At 43.2% G+C, this 17,964-nt stretch overlaps 1 long non-coding RNA gene across 1 annotated transcript in view; it reads left to right on the plus strand.

The window, feature by feature from the left end:
• LOC121067236 overlaps positions 1-17,964 on the plus strand; it is a 140,934-nt gene that overhangs the window by 74,543 nt on the left and 48,427 nt on the right. The gene's annotated exons all lie outside the window — the stretch shown is intronic.

The following is a 17,964-nucleotide window of genomic DNA, read 5'->3' on the forward strand; positions in this document are numbered from 1 at the left end:
TTTTGACTCTTGCATTCATTTTTTTGCTACATGTGTTTTACTGCTCCTTTTTATCACTCCTAAATTGCTTTGTTGAAAATATTATCACCACATGCTGTCTTTGTCTTTTGAGCTGATTTTGTGCAGTTCCTCTAACATCAGGGAAATACGAGGGTTTACTGTATAAGCCTTTATTAACTGCTCAGTCCCTTGTTTAGCCTGTGAATGACAGTGAGGTTTTCTTTGTCATTCACATGCTGCTTTCATTTTGTCATATCAATATTGCAGCAAATTAATTAACTCCTGTTCCTTTTTTTGTTCGTTTAAATCAGAGGGCAGGCTGTCTAGGATTTCTGTAGGAGACAGGATGGAAGGGCACCCTTGTACTACTCCCAGCTCTAGGACTAACTCAGTGTGCCTGTGGGTAAAATCACCTGGAGCAAATCTTGCCTCCCATCTCCCTAGATGTGAGCTTCAGATGTGAGAGCCTGTTTTTCTACGAGGCAGGATTTGGAGGTGCTGTGTAGGGTATCATGTGTAAGGGCGCTACAGGCCACTACTTGTATGACAGGCTTTTGGGAGCAGGATACTTGTTGTTGCAGGACACCTACAGCTTGCTCTTTGTACAAAACCGGGCAAAGGAAGTTTTATCCGGAACAATTACAGTCTCCTAAAATTACAGGCATTTGAAAAGAAGGTAGAACCTAATATCACACACACGAGCCAGCACCACTGTTCAAAGAGGATGAAAGAGGGCCATCATATCCAAAATAACACTGTAAATGAAAAAACACTGGAAGAGAGATGCCAAATACGCCAAATATTTCATGCAAATAATGCATGGAGTAGACTGGTTTGCTCAGGACCATACAACTTTTATGGGTAGAAAGGTTTTAATGTTTACAACTTTTATTTATTTCTTTTTTTAAGTAGTGAAACTGTAGAAGTGTAAACCTGCCATAACATTTTTAAATGAATAATATTTTTACTGATAGCTCTTCAACAGTGATGATCGTAGAAGGCTTCCAGTGCTGTGATTGCTCTGCAAGAGAGCGTAGCCAGCAGAGAGGGGAATTCCTTCACAGTTCAGATGTTCTTAGGATCAGACATCCACTTCCAAAAACTAGCAGTCTCTGCAGACACCAAAAGATCAGCAACCTCCAATTTCAGACAAATCATCGTTTTGTGTCAGAAGAGGCTAGAGGGGATGTTCAGAGCAGCATATTAAATATAAAGCAGATAAGGCATCCAACACCCAACAGAGTTTGGCAGATTCCTTTCTCTTATTTTGTTCCCAGTTAAACATTTTATGTTTGTGACTTTGACTCAAAGTACACTGGATGTACTTTTTGTTTAAAAGAGATTACGAAAAGAAGCCGACAGGGTGAAGAAGAGAAAAGATATAGTCAAAAGAACTGAGGGAAGCTGAAGGGAGGAGGACGAGTAAAAAAACACAAGGAGTTGCTCAGAGAATAACTAAGGTGGTCAGGGTCTGGCTGAGCCATGACTGCAGACTGGGCTCACTGGGTACTCCCACAGCAGAGGTTATTGTGTCTTCAGAGCATCTCATCTTCCTGACAGCTAGCACAGGACACAGGGGTGGAAGGGACCTTGTGCGTATCTGTCCATTCTAAGGCGACATCTCCTGTACTTCCAGCAAGAGAAACTCCACATGGCTCTCCCAGTCTGTTCCAGAGCTTGACTGGTTTTGCTGTTGAAAAGACTTTTCCTAATCTGTGACTTGAATCTTCTTTGCTGCCAGCTTTTTCTTGTCCTTTTGGTCATGGGCATGGAAAACAGATTGTTCCTTTCCTCTTCACTGCAGCCTTTTACACACTGGAAGACTGTTACCGTGTCTCCCCTCAGTCTTCTCTTTAGAGCAAACAGCCCCACTGTGTTCAATCTCCCCTCACAAGTCATGGTTTTTAGACCTCTGATTGTTCTCCTCCCTTTCCTCTGAACTCTCTCCGATCGGGCCCTGCCTTTCGTGAAGCGCGGTGCCTGCAGGAGAACACAGTGCCCCAGGTGAGGCCTCCCTGGCACTCAGCAAAGTGCAAGCATTGCTTTACGACTGTTGCAGACTCTACTTCTGTTTAAACATCGCAGTATGGCATTTGCCTTTTTCTCAGCTGCATACTATTGTCAATGTACATTGAGCCTGTGATCCACAGCCCCTAGTCCTCTGGTTTCTTTTCTGTGGAGCTGCTATCCTGCCAATTGTTCCCTCTTCACTGCTCGTGTAGGATAATGCACAGGGTAGATAGAGCAAACACCTACTCCATCTCCTCCTGCCCCCAAATCCACTTAATGTCAATTTTGCGCTTTTCCTACTTAATAGAGTCCACACATTGAGGGAGTGTTGAATATCAAATGGAAGAGAAGAGTTCTTTATTAAAATAACAAGGATACAATAACATAGCAGGTACACAAAAGCAGGCAGTAGTGCACAGGCTTGTGTTTAGATAGTAAAACATTGGACTTCGCTTTTGTTAATGGTTCTTCCTTTGAAAATCAAAAGCACTTAAGCTACAGGAAAACAGACCCGAATTTGCACTTCTTTAGCAAATCTGGGTGATTTCCTCAAGCTGGTATGTCTCTTGCACTTTGTATTTTTTTTCTTTTCAGAGTTAAGGCATGCTCACTGTTTCTTTGGGCTGGAGTCTCCTTCCTATGCAACATGAGGTCTGTTCCTTCCTGGTGTTGGTCTGTGACTTGGCAATACAAATAATAGGAGAAAAGGACAATTATCTAGAGTTTTGGGGATAATAATTTCTAGCCCTCCAAGCAGGTCATGTCTTAGCTCCTTCCTAGTGATTTTACTAAAATAGATTATTTATCTCAAAATCTTCTCTGATAGTTATGGAATATGCTTGGAAGCAGGAGATACCTCTGCCTGTTTTACTTTAGGCAGAAGGATACTTTTAGTGGGAATTTTTCATGTGTGTTCCCCAGTCAGAGAACATGAAGGTTCAGCTTCAGGGTTCCTGACTGTGGCAGTGGCTCCGACCAGGGGAGTCAGCACATCAAAATGTAGCTTTCTCTGGCAGAATAATGATCTGGTATAGCACCTTCTAATTTTTCAAACAGCACAAAGTGCAATTCCAAATTAACCAGCACACCTCCACTTTAATTTTTCATTTTACTTAACCTCTCTGTGTCTGTTTCCCCATCTGTAAAACTGAGATAATACTTACCTACCTCACAGGGATGTTATGAGGATTAATTAATTGATGTTTGTACAGCGCTTTGAATATGCAAAGCGCTATATGCGCTAAGTATTATTTAGTTTAAACGCAACTGAGTAGGCTTTGAATGCTGGGAGAGAGCTCTGTCACTGTCACCAATCTATCACAATGTGGCTAATGACACAGCTTGGGGAACCAGGTAGACAATTTTCTTATTCTGTGCCATAATTAGACAATATCTGTAACAAAAAAAAACCTAACAACAACAACAACAAAAAACAAAAACAAACAAACAAAAAAAACCACCAAAACCACACCTCTGCAAGACTTGCAGGGATTGACCAGTACAGGACCACTGCAGAAATTCCAATCCAAATACAGCACAGCAGGATCAGCCAGGCGCAAATGAATCAGCCACAAAAATGATCAAGCTAGGATGTGAATTAAGAGCATTGGTAGGACTGGAAGAACCCAGTAGTGGTCCATGGAAAAAGTAGAGCATTGTCTGATGTCAGAGCATGAATAAATATGAATAAAATATGGAGGGGGGTATTTCTGTTCAGAGTAGCATTCAGCCCAGCTTCTGCAGACATAGCTAAGAGCAGAACCTGCCTCCTGCATGTGTGCAAAAGGTCTCCAGGCTGGAGTTTGTTCTGGCTTGGCAATAAGTGATGCTAGCCCCAGAAGCAAAGGAGATGCAAAAGGTTGGTTCAGAACTGCTACCATGGGATGTGTGTTTGTGCACTGGGGCAGAGGAACTTCTTCCAAGAAATACAAGGAGATACTCTATAATTTTTCTCTTGGATGCAGATTTATTTCAGTTTTAGTAGTTCGTATTTAAATTCATCAGGGGTAATTAATGAAAGATATAGGAAGGCCAGCACACACCTAGGATCCTCTGTTTGTAGCTTGAATTATGTTGAGCTGTTTGGTCTATTGGTTCACTACCTCAAGCCTAGTGCAGTATTGTCATCCTTTGCTTTACAACACAGTCATTATATCCCTAAACCACATTGTGATACACTGTGGCTTCTGTTTACGACTCCCGAAACTCCCACTCCATATATCACCTGCCATAAAACCCATCAAACTGCTGCTAGTAAAATGGTGCACAGTGGTCTAAGTAGGAGCCAGGCAAATTGTGTGATACCCTACTGTGGTTAATGAGAGTGAAAATGTGGTTAGGATTTTATTCAGGCGATGTTCATTTGCAGGGCCATTGTAGTGAGGTGGCAAAGAAAAGAGTCTTTTGTTAACCTGAATGACAATATATTTTCTATTGTACGAAGTAGATGAATGCAGAGTTTGCCAAGTTATACATCAATTGTAAATAAGTCAAACTGTGACCTTGAATGACTACATTTTTATTGCTTGGGGGTCTTGAAAGCTAATTAATATGCTGAGATGTTATAGCAAGCATATGAAACCTGTTACCAGAATTTAAACCATTACTGAGCAATTCAGACCAGTTGTTGATGACTACAGAAATATAAAAAGTAATCTGGATGCGTGTGTCAGGAAGACTTTCCTCCTTTCCTATTAGATGGCTGTTTGAATGGATGCACCATTTAATTGTCTGGACTTGTAGGGGAAGCAGAAATTCTGGCAGAGGTGCACTCCGTGCTGCAGACCCCAAAAGGTGACACCAAGCTGGGCGGTGAAGACTGCTCCCAGTTTAACCAGCGCTTTTAGCCATTGAGGCCAACGTCATGTTCAACTGCATCCCAGTGCTGTTATGAGGTCAACAAACTTTTCCCTCTCCTCCCTTCCTTTTCCACCCTGGCTCTGCAGGGAGAAGAGCTGGGCATGTGGGACCAGCTCATGGTCAGGATGGGGATGGGGCCGATGGACTAGCTCGTGCTGTGTGACCTAGATTTGGCCAGTGGGGTCTGCATGGAGAGCTGGAGCTCCCAACAGCAGGCTTTGCGTCCTCTCAGAGCAAACGGATACAAGAATAATTGACAGTCCAAAGGGAGACCATAATTCCACAAGATGCTTAAGCACTTAGGCAATCTTAAAGGTATAAAAAAACAAACAAAAATGCCACTGAGGCCAATGAAGCTTTTCACATGCTTAAAATTAAGCATGTGATGAAAAAAAAACCACCACCCTTGTTAAATCATGAGTGGTGTAAAAATTGTAAAAGCAATTGTCAGTTGATTAGTTTCCATAGTCCTTGTCATGTTTCTGCTTGTAGTTGTCTCATTCATTAAAGTGCAATGTAGTTATTTTGTTTGTAGGGCTTTTTTTTTTTTGTTTGCTATTTTTAATTACAAGACTACATCTTCAGTGATATATGGCTTGAAGGCAGGGGAGCTGAGTTTTACTTCAGATTGATATTTTACATACATTTTGCCTTAGGTAAAAAGTTGATTTACCCTCCCCAGCCAACAAAAAGTAAATTAAGGAAGGCGTGTATAAGAAAAACAAAATTTTGTAGCTGTGTTGTGTGTTTTTTTGACTGTTTCTGCTGTTGTACAAAAATTACATTAAATTAAAAAGGCCTATTTATAAAACAAACATTTTGTAGGCAAAAAGGAAATGCAACCATAATAAAATTGTCAGTCTCAGCGGAATGACTGTATTGTACTGGGCTTTCGAAGAAAATCAGGCTGGCTCCTTCAGAGGAAATCTGATTTCAATTTAAGAGTCTTATTGAGGAAAACAGCACCACAAAAGGGGAAATTAAACCATAAAAAGTGCATTAAGATAATGTTAAGGATCTAACTTACCACCACAAAAAACAAAGCCATCTGAAGTTGAGATAGAAACTTTATCCTTAGCACATCCTCTGGAGCCGAAGTATCACAGATGCCACCACAAGCGGCAGGAGGGGACAGGAGGTGTGTGCAAGCCGCAGCGAGCTGCGCTGCAGTGTCGTTATGGTTAAGAAAGGGACTGTGTAAAAATGGCACCTTCTCACTCCACAGATCATCTCTGATGTGAATTCTGAGTCGTAGCTGCTTAATCCGCTGATTGAAAGAAGCTTTTCTTGCTTTTTGTCCCCAGGGAACTTAGTGGAACCCATAGCACTCTACAGAGGTAGCTGGATTTTTTTCTGACTCATGCAGCACCAGGAGAATTGCTACCGAAAGCCCTGGTCCTGCAGTCACTTCCAAGGGCATTGGAGACGCATTGATTTGAAGGAGAGGCAGCTCACTTTAGCAGTGAGACTTCCTATCCACAGGGTTTAGGCTGAGAGCTCTTTCTAAAAGTTTTTTTTTCTTTTTTTTTTCTTCAAATATAAATAGTATGACAATTTTAAACCAAAACAAGTACTAATTTGATACTTTTATGGCATGGAAGTGTCTTTAGAATTGCTAATTTTATGGAGGTCTGGCTATGGATGAGTGTAGGATGGGTTTACAGTCCTGCGTATTCTGTTGAAGCACAAGCTGTAGACCAAAAGTTGGCTGGGTAGCAGCCCTATGGACAGGTCTGCAGGGGTGAATTTCCCTCCTCTTTCCTGTCCTCAGGGGAATGTGTCCGTCCATCTGCCAGGATGGGCATTTGGTCTGCAATGTGATTGTCTCCGCACCAGGCAGGTACAGTACACAGGTGCCATCGAGGCACTTCCTCTGTGCATCAGTTGGGGTGGGAGCAAGTGCTCTGCCTTGTGTGACAATCCCAAATACTTGGTGGTACCCATTAGTTATCACTCACTGCACTGCGCTCCACATGTGGGAACTGCAGCAGCTTGGGGCTGTGCCCCCGGCGTCTCTGCATCTTCCTTCCTTCGGACACTTTGGAAACTGAGGGCAAAATCTGACCCTTGGCCATTGAGGGAATGGATCTGCAAAAAACCTTGCTGGGTTAGCTCTGCTCCCACTGATATCTCTGTGGTCCTGTTGGTTGCTCTAGTAAATCCTTCCCCAAGCATTTTTCTTTCCAGGGGAATGCTGCTTTTCAGGGTTATGTACGTTCACTTTTTGAACCTCCCAGCTGCCTTGCACAGGAGGGAAGGGTTATTTCCATTTTGTCGTGAGGTTGCCAAAAAAAACCAACAAGGCACAGAGAGATCAGGTGGCACATCTTACTGGCACGAGATGGCGGCTGCTGGATATCCCTGTGCTGCACGGGCCACCTTAAGCAGCTAGCTCAGAGGGCTTGCGATCTGGAAAGTAGAGGAGTGCTCTCAGGAAGCAGCTGTTGGGAAGGATTTAGGTGTAGATGCTCCTGACATGAAGCAGAGAGGCAGATGGTGACTTCCTAAGATCTCTTCATACTTTTAAAATGCTTTCAGTAATACTAGATTTTACCCAGGTTTTGAACTGCAGTATACCTCTCCTAGCTGGGTGTATCATACATACTTGATGTGGAAAAGAAAAGAGGTCTTTGTAAATACGTAAAGAAGTCAAACTCAAATAAAGGCACTGTTGCTTTGGAGTGCAAGATGATGGGATGGATTTGCAGAGATAATGTCTTCAGAAGTGCCCCCGGCCTGTGCATGATTGGGGAGCTCTGATCCTCTGCGCCTTTCTTACCCTGGTACTATTGAGGTTCTGTCTGCACCACCACCAATGTAGCTTGTGCATATCAGGTCTCTCTCTCCATGTACTTCCTGTAGTGGGGAAACTGGCGTCCTGCCCCGTCCTGCCCCAACACTCTGGATTCTTAAAAATATGGAGCTACAGCCTGCAGTCACTGTGGGAGTCAAGCTCAGGATGTTGTGGATGCTCCTAGCAGAGTAAGGAGAACAGGAGAGCTTGGTAGAACATCTGCGCATCTAGCAACTGGAGAAAGTTTTGAAGAAAGCAGAACATAAGCAGAAATAAATAAAACATAAACATAACCCCCTAAACTGAAAGATATTCATGCATTTACAATAATCAAAATCCCAGGTTAGGCAGATGAAAGAGATTTCAGTGTGTTACAAGTCATAGCAATAATAGCCTTGGGACATTGGCTGGTCTATTCTATTATGTAAAAGTCTTGCAGCCTTGTAATGGTTCCACAGATTAAGAAGTGCTATGTACTAGCTCTAAATATTTCTTTAAATTAAGACTTTCTGCTTCTAACTGAAATCTCCACTGAATATGATGGTATAATAGGGTGCCCTGTTCCATCTGTGTAAATAACACGAGAGATTTTCTCTTGTTGAAATACCTGCGTTAAAAAAATGCAGCAATAACTTGAGACTTCAAAGGTCTAACTTCAAAAGATTTCTTGCATTCTGCTTGACGGGACAGCATCTTATGCACACATGCTTTTTCACTGCTAAATGCCTTAATAATGAGCTTGGGTTCAGATTTTGTGAATCAGAGCCAAGTAACTCTGTTTTATTATATTTGCTGGGAAATGAACTAGCTCTGGGTAATTAGGAAAGCAATTTTATTAGCGTCTATTTCATAAAGATTGTTTTTTAATCAGAGTCAGAACTTACTAGAAATGATTCTTTTATTTTTATTGCATGGCTCTCTTGAATGGTACAGGCCTCCATGGGTCTTAACCCATAGCAAAGTCTGCACACTGAAGGCAGCGGTGTCACTATTAATCTATAACAATGTTATAAAATAACCCTAGTAGGGTAGTCCCGTAAATAACACTGCAGAAGCTAGTAATTACTGTAGTGTGGTTTACTGCATGATGCCACCCTAGGGCTAAATTATAACTGGCCATGCATTAGTGCACCATAAAGAAGACAAGACACAAGGAGCCCGTTTTTGTCTGCATCTCAAGACAAGCCATGCTGAAGTGAGGAGCAGCCATCACAAGACCATGGGGAGAGCTGGAGAACAAGTTAGGAGCAGGGTGGAGGAGTTCAGAGGTGACATAAGGACCATGAGAGAAGATTTTGGTTGAAATCCACTCTTGATTTTAATGTCCTGTAAGAAAGATTTCAACAGAATTAATGATAGGGCTGGGAGAAGTGATAGTGTGAGGAAAGATGAGTAAACCACCTTTCCTTTTCTGGAGGTGGTTTCATAGAAAAGGGAAATGCCACTGTGCACACCAGAGGACAAATAACTGATATTTCTGGTTCACTGGTCAAAATGAAAAAAAAAAAAAAGAGGTTTAGAATTATCATCATGGGAAAACCCATAACAAAATCTCTTTATCTTCTCAGAGAAACAGGAAGACAGATATTTTTATTTAGCTGACTGAAAAGTTTTTCTTTCATTCCAAAACCCTCTTTTATTGTTTAATGTTGGCAAATTTCTAAGCACAAAAGGTTATTTTGAAATTAAAAATCAAAACATCTTCGCTTTTTCAAAATGTCAAACAAAACATTTTGAGTTTTCTGAATGTTTTAAAGTTGTTTTCAGTCAAAGTTACTTAGCAAATTTTACCTGAAATGGCAAATATTTTTGGTTCCTTGAAATTTCATTTTCATGGTGAACAAAAGAGTAACAACTTCAAGGTGCATGTAGCCGCAAACAGCTGTACATCTCAGGCTTAGGTGGGCCTTCCAGTGAATTTGACTCGGAGCTCTGTTGTCATTGCAGAGCAGAGAGGACTTGGCCGTGGCAGATCCTGAGTCGGGACACGTTCAGATGCAGGACTGTAACAAAGACAGGTGTCTTCTGAAAAACGTACACCTGCATCTGTGTTCTCGTCTCAGACAAAATCTGGGTTGAAGGCATTTTTGAGATAAGATTTTGATTCATTCTTATATCAGCTTTTGTTTCTTGCCAGAGTAAGTTCACACAGGTTTAGTGGTAACGAAGGCACGGGTGATAATTTAATGGAAAGACTGGGAGGATCTATGAGAGAAGGAGTGGGCTGAACTTCCAGGCTTACTCATCAGGGTTACCACGTAGCCACAGAGCACAGCCCACCTTTCTGCAATAGCAGCCATTTGGAAAAAGGTGATTATTTGCCTGGCTCCCACATCACTGTGGTTTTGCCAGCATAGTCATGAAGTTTATAAATTTGGTCCGGTGCAGAGACTCTCTGGAAAGGAGGCAGAAGCTGGGAGGAGAGATGTCCCTTTCTGTTTGTGTCTGTGCTGAGAGGAGAGGAGCGTCCCAAACTTGTGTTCAGCCAGTTTCAGAGAAAAGCACCCAGTACCAAATCTGGAGCTTGACCTGCGCCTGCCCAAGTTCAGGAGATTTTTTTCAGGCCAAATCATTATGAGATCAAGGAAAAAGTTTGTATCAATTTTGAATTGCCTGAACAAAGCAAGAAAGTTTCAGTACTAAAAAGGGAGAAACATATGTTGTGCAGGAGAAAAACATCTTATCAGGAAGAACATGGAGAGAGTGAAGTGAGTAACAATGAAGTTTCTGAGAGTTTGCCACGAAAATTTTATAAAGGGAGGCTCCTGAAAACCTTTCAGATGGCTGTAGAGTGATCTCATTCTCCAGGAGAAGAGAGAATATAAACCCGAGTATATTTTCCAACTTGTTTCATTTATACTTTACAAAACTCATTTAATTTAGACAAATTATTTGAAACAAACAAACAAACAAACAAACAAACTACTATCTGGGTGTCAAAAGCAAGAGAGGGACTCAAGCAAATGGCTTTACAGAGGGATGGATGCCTTCTGTCTTCCTCACAATCGATGGCCTCATCTGGTGGTACATGTGGTTCCTACAGTTAATAGTTTCAAACCTGCTGGGTGAAGATAAAGGCTGAATTGTGAGAAGGGAAAGAAGGGAAAGAAAGGAAAGAAGCCGGTTCCTCTTCCCATGGTGCACCCAGTAGGGACAGCTACCAGGGCCTGCTTCTCCCAGAGTTTGAGTGCTTAACTTAGCATCCCATACTGAGGTATTTTGGTTCACATATACATACATACATATAAAAATATAGAGACACACCCAGACATGAGGAACAGCAATCAGTTTTATTTCTTTGCTTTGCAGTCATCGGTAAATTTAGTATATTCATGTGAATAGCTTAAAGAACATGTCCTATGATCTAATTGAAAGGGAAAATATTTCCACAAGATGATCTGATGCAAAAATAAACAGTTTGATTGCTCTTACATGCTCTTCTTTTGTGCAAGCAAAGAGAAATGCAGAAAAATTGCAACATTTCATCATGTAGGACAAGGGGCCCAGGTGACACCCTGATCAGGTGTGCATGCATAATCATTCCAAAAAGAATCACCCTTTTGAATAATTTCACCCCAAATCTTGCAGTTTCAACTTATTCTCTGTGAGTGACTCATAAATCTTTACTGTGAATGTGAATCAAGTTTCAGAGCTGCAGGCTCAGGAGCATGTTGGATTTATTCAACTTTAGTCTTTATTTATAGACATAAAAGTGTATTATTGGTTGTAACATCCAAACAAAGGAAAACAGATTGTAAGCATCCATTAACGTTTTCCCAAAAGGGAAATCTGGAGTTTCTCCTGGGTCTTTCAGTCTCTCCCTAGTAATATTAAGATGATGTCATAAACTCATAATTACTTTGTGATGCTCTTATGTACTCTGTAGTTGCTTGTTCAGGGATGGTTATTTCCTTTCTGAACAGAAAAAGCTGAACAATACAAACAGGTGGAAGGAGGCAGATCGGTCTTTGGTGATTTAAGACTTGAAGGACCCCACCATTTTTATTTCACACTATTGCAATAATTTTCTCTGCTTTGCACAAGGACACAGGTGTTTTATGTATTATTAAAATGGTTTTGTTAATACTCAGATATGGGATGCAAACGTTTTATAAACACTTCAGAATGACTGGAGCAAAGAGCTATTTGGGGAGCATTAATCTTCAGATCGTGGAGTCTTCACTGCTGAATCAGGCCATAACCTGTTCAGGTTCCATCCAAGAAAGTCTCCACCTGAATTACTGGTGGCCTTAAACCAAAGCCTTGAACGTGGTAGGTGTTCAGCTTGTGAACAGTTGTTTTAAAAAACTCTGAGCATGGTCAGACCCCATTTTTGCACTTCTGTTTTATTATTATAATAGGAATCCCAGACTGCAAAAGTGTGTGCGCGGAGGGGAGAGGGGAAGGATTGATCCACGAACCTGGGGAACTCCAGCCCTGGGTGGATGCAGCAGGGCAGGACGGAGCAGGGCGAGGGGCAGTGTGTGTGCCCCTACCTTCTCTGAACGTGCGGCTTCCTGGGTGCGCATGATTGCTCCTTGTATGAGGGTGGAGCAGAAATTTGTTTCGGAGGTGTGCTCATCCTGTAACAATTTTTGCTTATAAAAGAGCCTGATGGAGTGCCGAGTGAGTAACTTGAAATGAATATTTGATCTGGCTCTCTTTCTCCTTCTCATGGAATAGCTGTGAGCACATCGTGATTTCCTCAGATTTATTTGTTATTCAGAAATATCTAATACATTTTTACAGTTTTTTTTCCCTCACTCCATTGATTAGACTTCCCAGGCGTCAGGCTTTGGCTCAGAGAGTCTGGGCTCTGGGCTGCGTGTTGGGTGGGAGCACGAGTCCTGCATCAGGGTCAGGGCTGTTACCCCCTCCCTGGCACACCAGCAGGGCTGGAGAGGGTGGGATGGGGCTTTCTGTGCCTGTGTCAGGTAGACCGGGGACATCTGTCACGGGCTAGCCACAGGGTTTTATGGTTCTGTCAAGCTCTCTACTCGCTGTGGTCAGTGGGCTAAGCCATTTCTTACTGCTTTCTGCCCTGGCCTGGAGGAAGGTGAAAGTGCTTCTTGTGCAAAGACGTGTAAATCCCTCTCTCGGGGAGCATACATTGGCTGAGAACAAAACTTTTCTGCGTGCTGGTTTGCTCAGTGGATGCGCACAGGTAAAATACAACCTTGCCCGAAAGCTGGTGAGAATATGCAAAAGAGGAAGGTTGATCCCAGTACTCAAAGATAATTTGATAGAGAAGAGAAAAATCTCTCCCCTCCTCAGAGAGGAGCACAAATAGATATTTCAAACAATTCTTTAAGGATCTAAGGTTTCTTATTACTCATTGCTAACCATTTTAATTTCTGACCTCTTCTGCTTGACTAGCTGCAGACCTGTTCAATGACCCTTTAGGATTCCGGTGCTGTGATTTATGTCCCAGGCCAAATTTCTGTGGATTACTGGTATACTGAGCCAGTGGCAGAATTTGGAGCCGGCCTCTTTGTTTTCCCTGTGTAGCTTTCTGTACTTCTCATTTAGGCTTGATGGATATAATTTTAACCATTCTCTTCGGCTCTACATAGACATTTATAACACAGTCCCCCATCTCTTACAATGAATAGAAAAGGTCTCAGAGTTGGTTTCATTTCTCTCACAATTTCCTTATGGACTTTTGGCTTGTGTGTGCCTTTTATTTTGGTTACATAGTTGTTTCTTGGTAAAGTGAGAGTCACTACAGAGTGTTGAAAAGTTTTATTTCCAAATTCATTGTGACCTGCTTTGCCTACACAGAGAATTATGTTGTTCTGTTCTTTGTATGTCACTTGGGTATGTGAGGATTGCTTGGGCTTTGACTTGTCACTGGTGGTTCAGAGACCTGGCCAAGCTGGGGAGTTGACTCCAGCGGAGTATGGACTTCACCTGCTTCATCCTGTATCTCCAAATTAAGCCCAGATCTCCAAAGGCACGCCCGTTAAATTCAGCCAGTTGCTGAAGGCACGGTGGCACAACAGCTGCCCTCCCAGACCTCCCTGGGCTGAGCTGGCCCCAAAGGGCTGCTTGGGGTCTGGTCGCAAAGGATTTGGCTCAACCAGGATTTCCTGCTCTCTCGGCATTCCCCCTTGGCCTGCGGTGCTGTCGGTGGACTCAGCGAGGGGCTCAGCTCCCCCAGGGTTTCTGGTGGGCAAGGGGTAGCCTCACTTGCCACGTCTCTGTGCTTCAGGATCCTGTCTCGCTGGGAAAGACGAAGGGAGAAGATGTATAACTAATACTGCAGAACCTTAAATAGATGGCCCCTTCAGACTCCTTACTGGCATAAGACATATTCAGGGCATGTCTTAAAGTGAAGATGGATCGCTTCAAGTTACCTCCATGTACACATATCTCATTTTCCCTCCATTTTCACGTTACCTCACTTTTCTTTCCTTCTCTAGACCACTTTCCTTGAAAATTGCTGCTGTCAGGTGCTGCAGTGGCCAACCTCAATAGTAAAACTGCTACAGGGCCAGCCAGGACTCTCCCTGAACTTGCTGCTACCATGTTGCTGCTTACTTGGGATTTCCTCCAATACGGTTTGATTCTGGGATTTATTCCCATCTGTCTGCAAGCACCTGGGTTGGTTGCATCTGGGTGAGGATGCAAACCATTCTTTTATTGTCATTGGGAAGGATGGAAGTGGGCTTATAAACAGTTTTGGCTTTCTAAGAATTTCAGCCTACCCCGATCTTCCTTAGACCTTTATCAAAACCCTGCGTGCACAGAGCAGCTATTTCTTCAGTGACCTGGGAGCGTGGCACTGTGTATTGTTCAGATCAGAAGAGCAGGACGTGTATGAGGGAACCTTTTTGTCACTATGGTGGCGTGCCTACCCTATAGATGCTATTTTACTATTAGAGATTAAAAACTTATTCACAGGTTCCGAGTTGGAATTTTGCTTCTGTGTGTTCATTTAAGATTTAGCCTGAAGTATTAATACAAAATTTTAAATTGTGTCCTCTCACTGAAATCCAGTGTGGTTACAAGGTTCTAATAAATATTATGTCCTTCCATCATGCAATTAAAATTTTCCACCTCATTTCACAATGCAAAACACTCACATGTTGTCAATCATTTTGAAACATGATTTTTTGACATCATATAATTTCACTTCATTTTTTAGACAGACATCACACCAGGAAATTATATAAGAAAGGATCCTATTATATCTTTATTTTTCCACCAAATTTCACCTTCAAATACAGACATTTGTGTACATTCCAGTAATTCTGACAATAAACTTTCAAGGAGAAACGAATGGCATCTACATAGCCGGGGATCAGCATATGGAGTTTGCTGCTCTTCAGAGACTGCGGCTCCAGCGCAGGCACCTGGTTAGGAACCGCTGGTGTAGCCACGGGAAGTTTACAAGTCTTTATGCAGGGAGTGAAAAGGTTGCTGCTTGAAACAGATACCACCTGGGAGGCAGGGAGGAAAACATATGCATGTTTTTGAACTTTCCTGTGTTTAACAGTTAGCAGACACTAATGAATTGCCAAACAGCCCTGATTTAAAACGTAGTAGTCAAAAGCAAGGCTACCTGCTGCTTGTCAGGTAGTCCACCTGTTCAAGAAACCGAAGTGCCCCTGCCCTGTGCCAAGAGAAAAGCTGCTGCTGTTTCAAACCTCTGCTCTGGTGTGTGTGTGGGTGTGCGTGTGTGTCTCATTGGGTTACTGCATATCATGTGAGTCAGAAATTCAGCATGCAATAGAATATCTCAGGCTCATTACAGAGGTCTTGTATTAAGCAACAGATTTTGATCGTAGTGACATGTAAATCTGGGGGAAATTCAGCCTGCAGCACGCAATTTGGAATTTGGGATTGTGATCAGATACAGGCTGACAAAGTAAGAGAGGAGCAAACCAGGCGTGTAAAAAGCCAAAATAAAACTTTTGATTGTAGATGGGAAGAGCAGTGAGCAGTGCAGGAGACCAGGCAGCTAATGTACACTGTGCCAGCAAAAGGGACACTACTGAGGGGGAGAGCCTGGTGCTCCAGCAACGGGCTGGTCCTTCTCATTCACGGGCAGGCGCGGCTGGCACATATCATCACTGAGGTTGTGCTGGTTGTGGAGCAGTCACATGGGCAGAAATAAAGCAGCAAAGCTTATTGTGGTGAATATCTCAGCAGTAGGTAGGCTGCTGTGGCTGGGGGGAAGGAAGGTGGCTTTTTGGGCAGCCGAGATTAAACAGTGGGAAAACCCCGCAGCGCAACCCCAATGGAATAAATTGCTGCTGGCTGACGCTGGAGAGCCAGGGGACAGGGCTCTGGTTTCCCTCATCACTCAGGGTGGCCTTGTGGAAATTGGTGATGATCTGGTGGTAAAAGTACAGGGAAAGCAAGCAAGCAGAAAATAATGAAGAAGGAGAGGAGGTTGTTACCACTGCTTCCTTCCTAACACAGCAGAATAACTTGGGGCTTAGATTCATTAGGAAGTTACTGCAGCATAAAAGGCTCCCACCCATCGTCTGAGCTGTAGTCCCTGTTCGCGTACATCCTCTTAGCCTGCAACAGTTGTAAAATGATTTAGCTTTTTATTTATTTGTTTGTTTGTTTGTTTGCTTTCCTTTGAGGCTTAAACTAGCGTGTGATACCTTGCCATTGGCATGGATTCAATGCGTGTGCATGGTCCTAGAGGTTACCCCAGCTTGGCCACAGGGACATGCTGAGGGTCAGGGAGCTGCGCGCTGGGATAGTGCATTTTCAGCCTTAAAATTTGCTTAATTCTTATTCTTCAGCTCTCAGTGGTCAGATTGTTTTTACTGCTGAGACTCAGGGAAGTAAATACCCTAGTGTAAGTGTGATGCAAATGATTTCTCCCGGCCTGATCCTGAAATCACTGGGGTGTGCCATATAAAAGCATGCAAAAAATTAGTCTAATGAATGACAAGATGGATCTTTCAAAGGGTCCCTCATGAGTCGAACGTGAAACATGTGCTTATCCACTTCCCTGAATTGGGGCAGGGGTGGTGATCTCCTTGCAGCATCACCCCAGGTGAGCAGGCTCCCCGAGTGCCTGCAGGAGCTGGGGAGCGGGGTTCTCTTGCGCACGCATGGCTTCGCGATTTGCAGGGGAATGGTGCTAATTCAGAGCCCTGTCCTTCAAAGCAGGGGAATGATGAGGTAAGAAATCTTTCTGTATATTGAATATATATGTACACATGCATAAATATATATGAGATTATTCAAATGCAGCATGAATATATTTTGCCTAATCCACACAGAGTTTTATCAATATTTCTTTGTTTATTCTCTTTCATGCCAGCTGCTTTCTTTATATATTTCCATTTTGTACATTTTTCAGAGTGATTGGATCATGTTGCACACACTTCTATTGAAATATTAAGTGTTTGCAATCCCCATTCATAGGCACCAGCTATGTTATTATGATCCATCATTTCAAAATCCACATATTTGAAAAAAGAGAGCTTAGCTAGCCCTTGAGTAGCAGAGAGCATTAGAACCAAGGAATCTCATTCGTCTTGTCAATAATCTATGGATTATCACCACCAAATTGTTTGTTTCATTGACGTGAGCTCACTGTGTATTTTTGAAGGAAATGAACGTGTGGAAGGCACAGCGAGGTGAGGTCTGGAGAAGGCTGGGTTTGTGCCGGTGTGAGCGAGGGAAAGGAGAAATTCTCATTTGTGCCCAGTTCCTGGGGCTCTCATGGGGCTTACAGTTTGGGTATCACGGATTCCCATTAGTGGCCACGATGGGAGAAATGAACCCCGTGATGTTCAGGGCATCTCAGCACCTTGTCCAAGGGTAGAGGTGGCTGATGGGTGTTCTCTGGGGTAGCTGCCCTTCTTGTGCAAGGGATTTTTCTGCCAGCCAGCCTTCACAAAGCCTTGTACCCACCCATGGCTCACATACGATGTTTTTTGGTAAAAAGGCCCTGTTCCTCACTTTCCACACTACAGCGGGATGTGGGAAGGTGGAGAAGCAGTGGGTGGGCAGGGGGGCTACAGGACAGGTGCAGCACTCCGGGACCTGTGCAAGGGGGAGCCCCGCCTGGCTTGCAAGCCTCTAAACCAGGGACAGGATGAGCGACTGCGGGGACCCCAGCGCTGGCCAGGGTCTGACAGCAGTCAGTCCTAGGACAGGGCACGGGCGTCAGGTTTGGGCATTTGCCCTGCTAGCCCTTCACCCACACCACAGCACTGCTGTCGATAGCTTTGCAGTTAGCCTCTATTTGTTCCCTGCAGAAGTTTCATGCCCCCATTGGCTTTAGCATCACCACTAAAGCATGTCGATCCCTGCAGGTGCTACGCCAG

Source organism: Cygnus olor, chromosome 3, assembly GCF_009769625.2.
Source record: "Cygnus olor isolate bCygOlo1 chromosome 3, bCygOlo1.pri.v2, whole genome shotgun sequence".
Lineage (NCBI taxonomy): Eukaryota > Metazoa > Chordata > Aves > Anseriformes > Anatidae > Cygnus > Cygnus olor.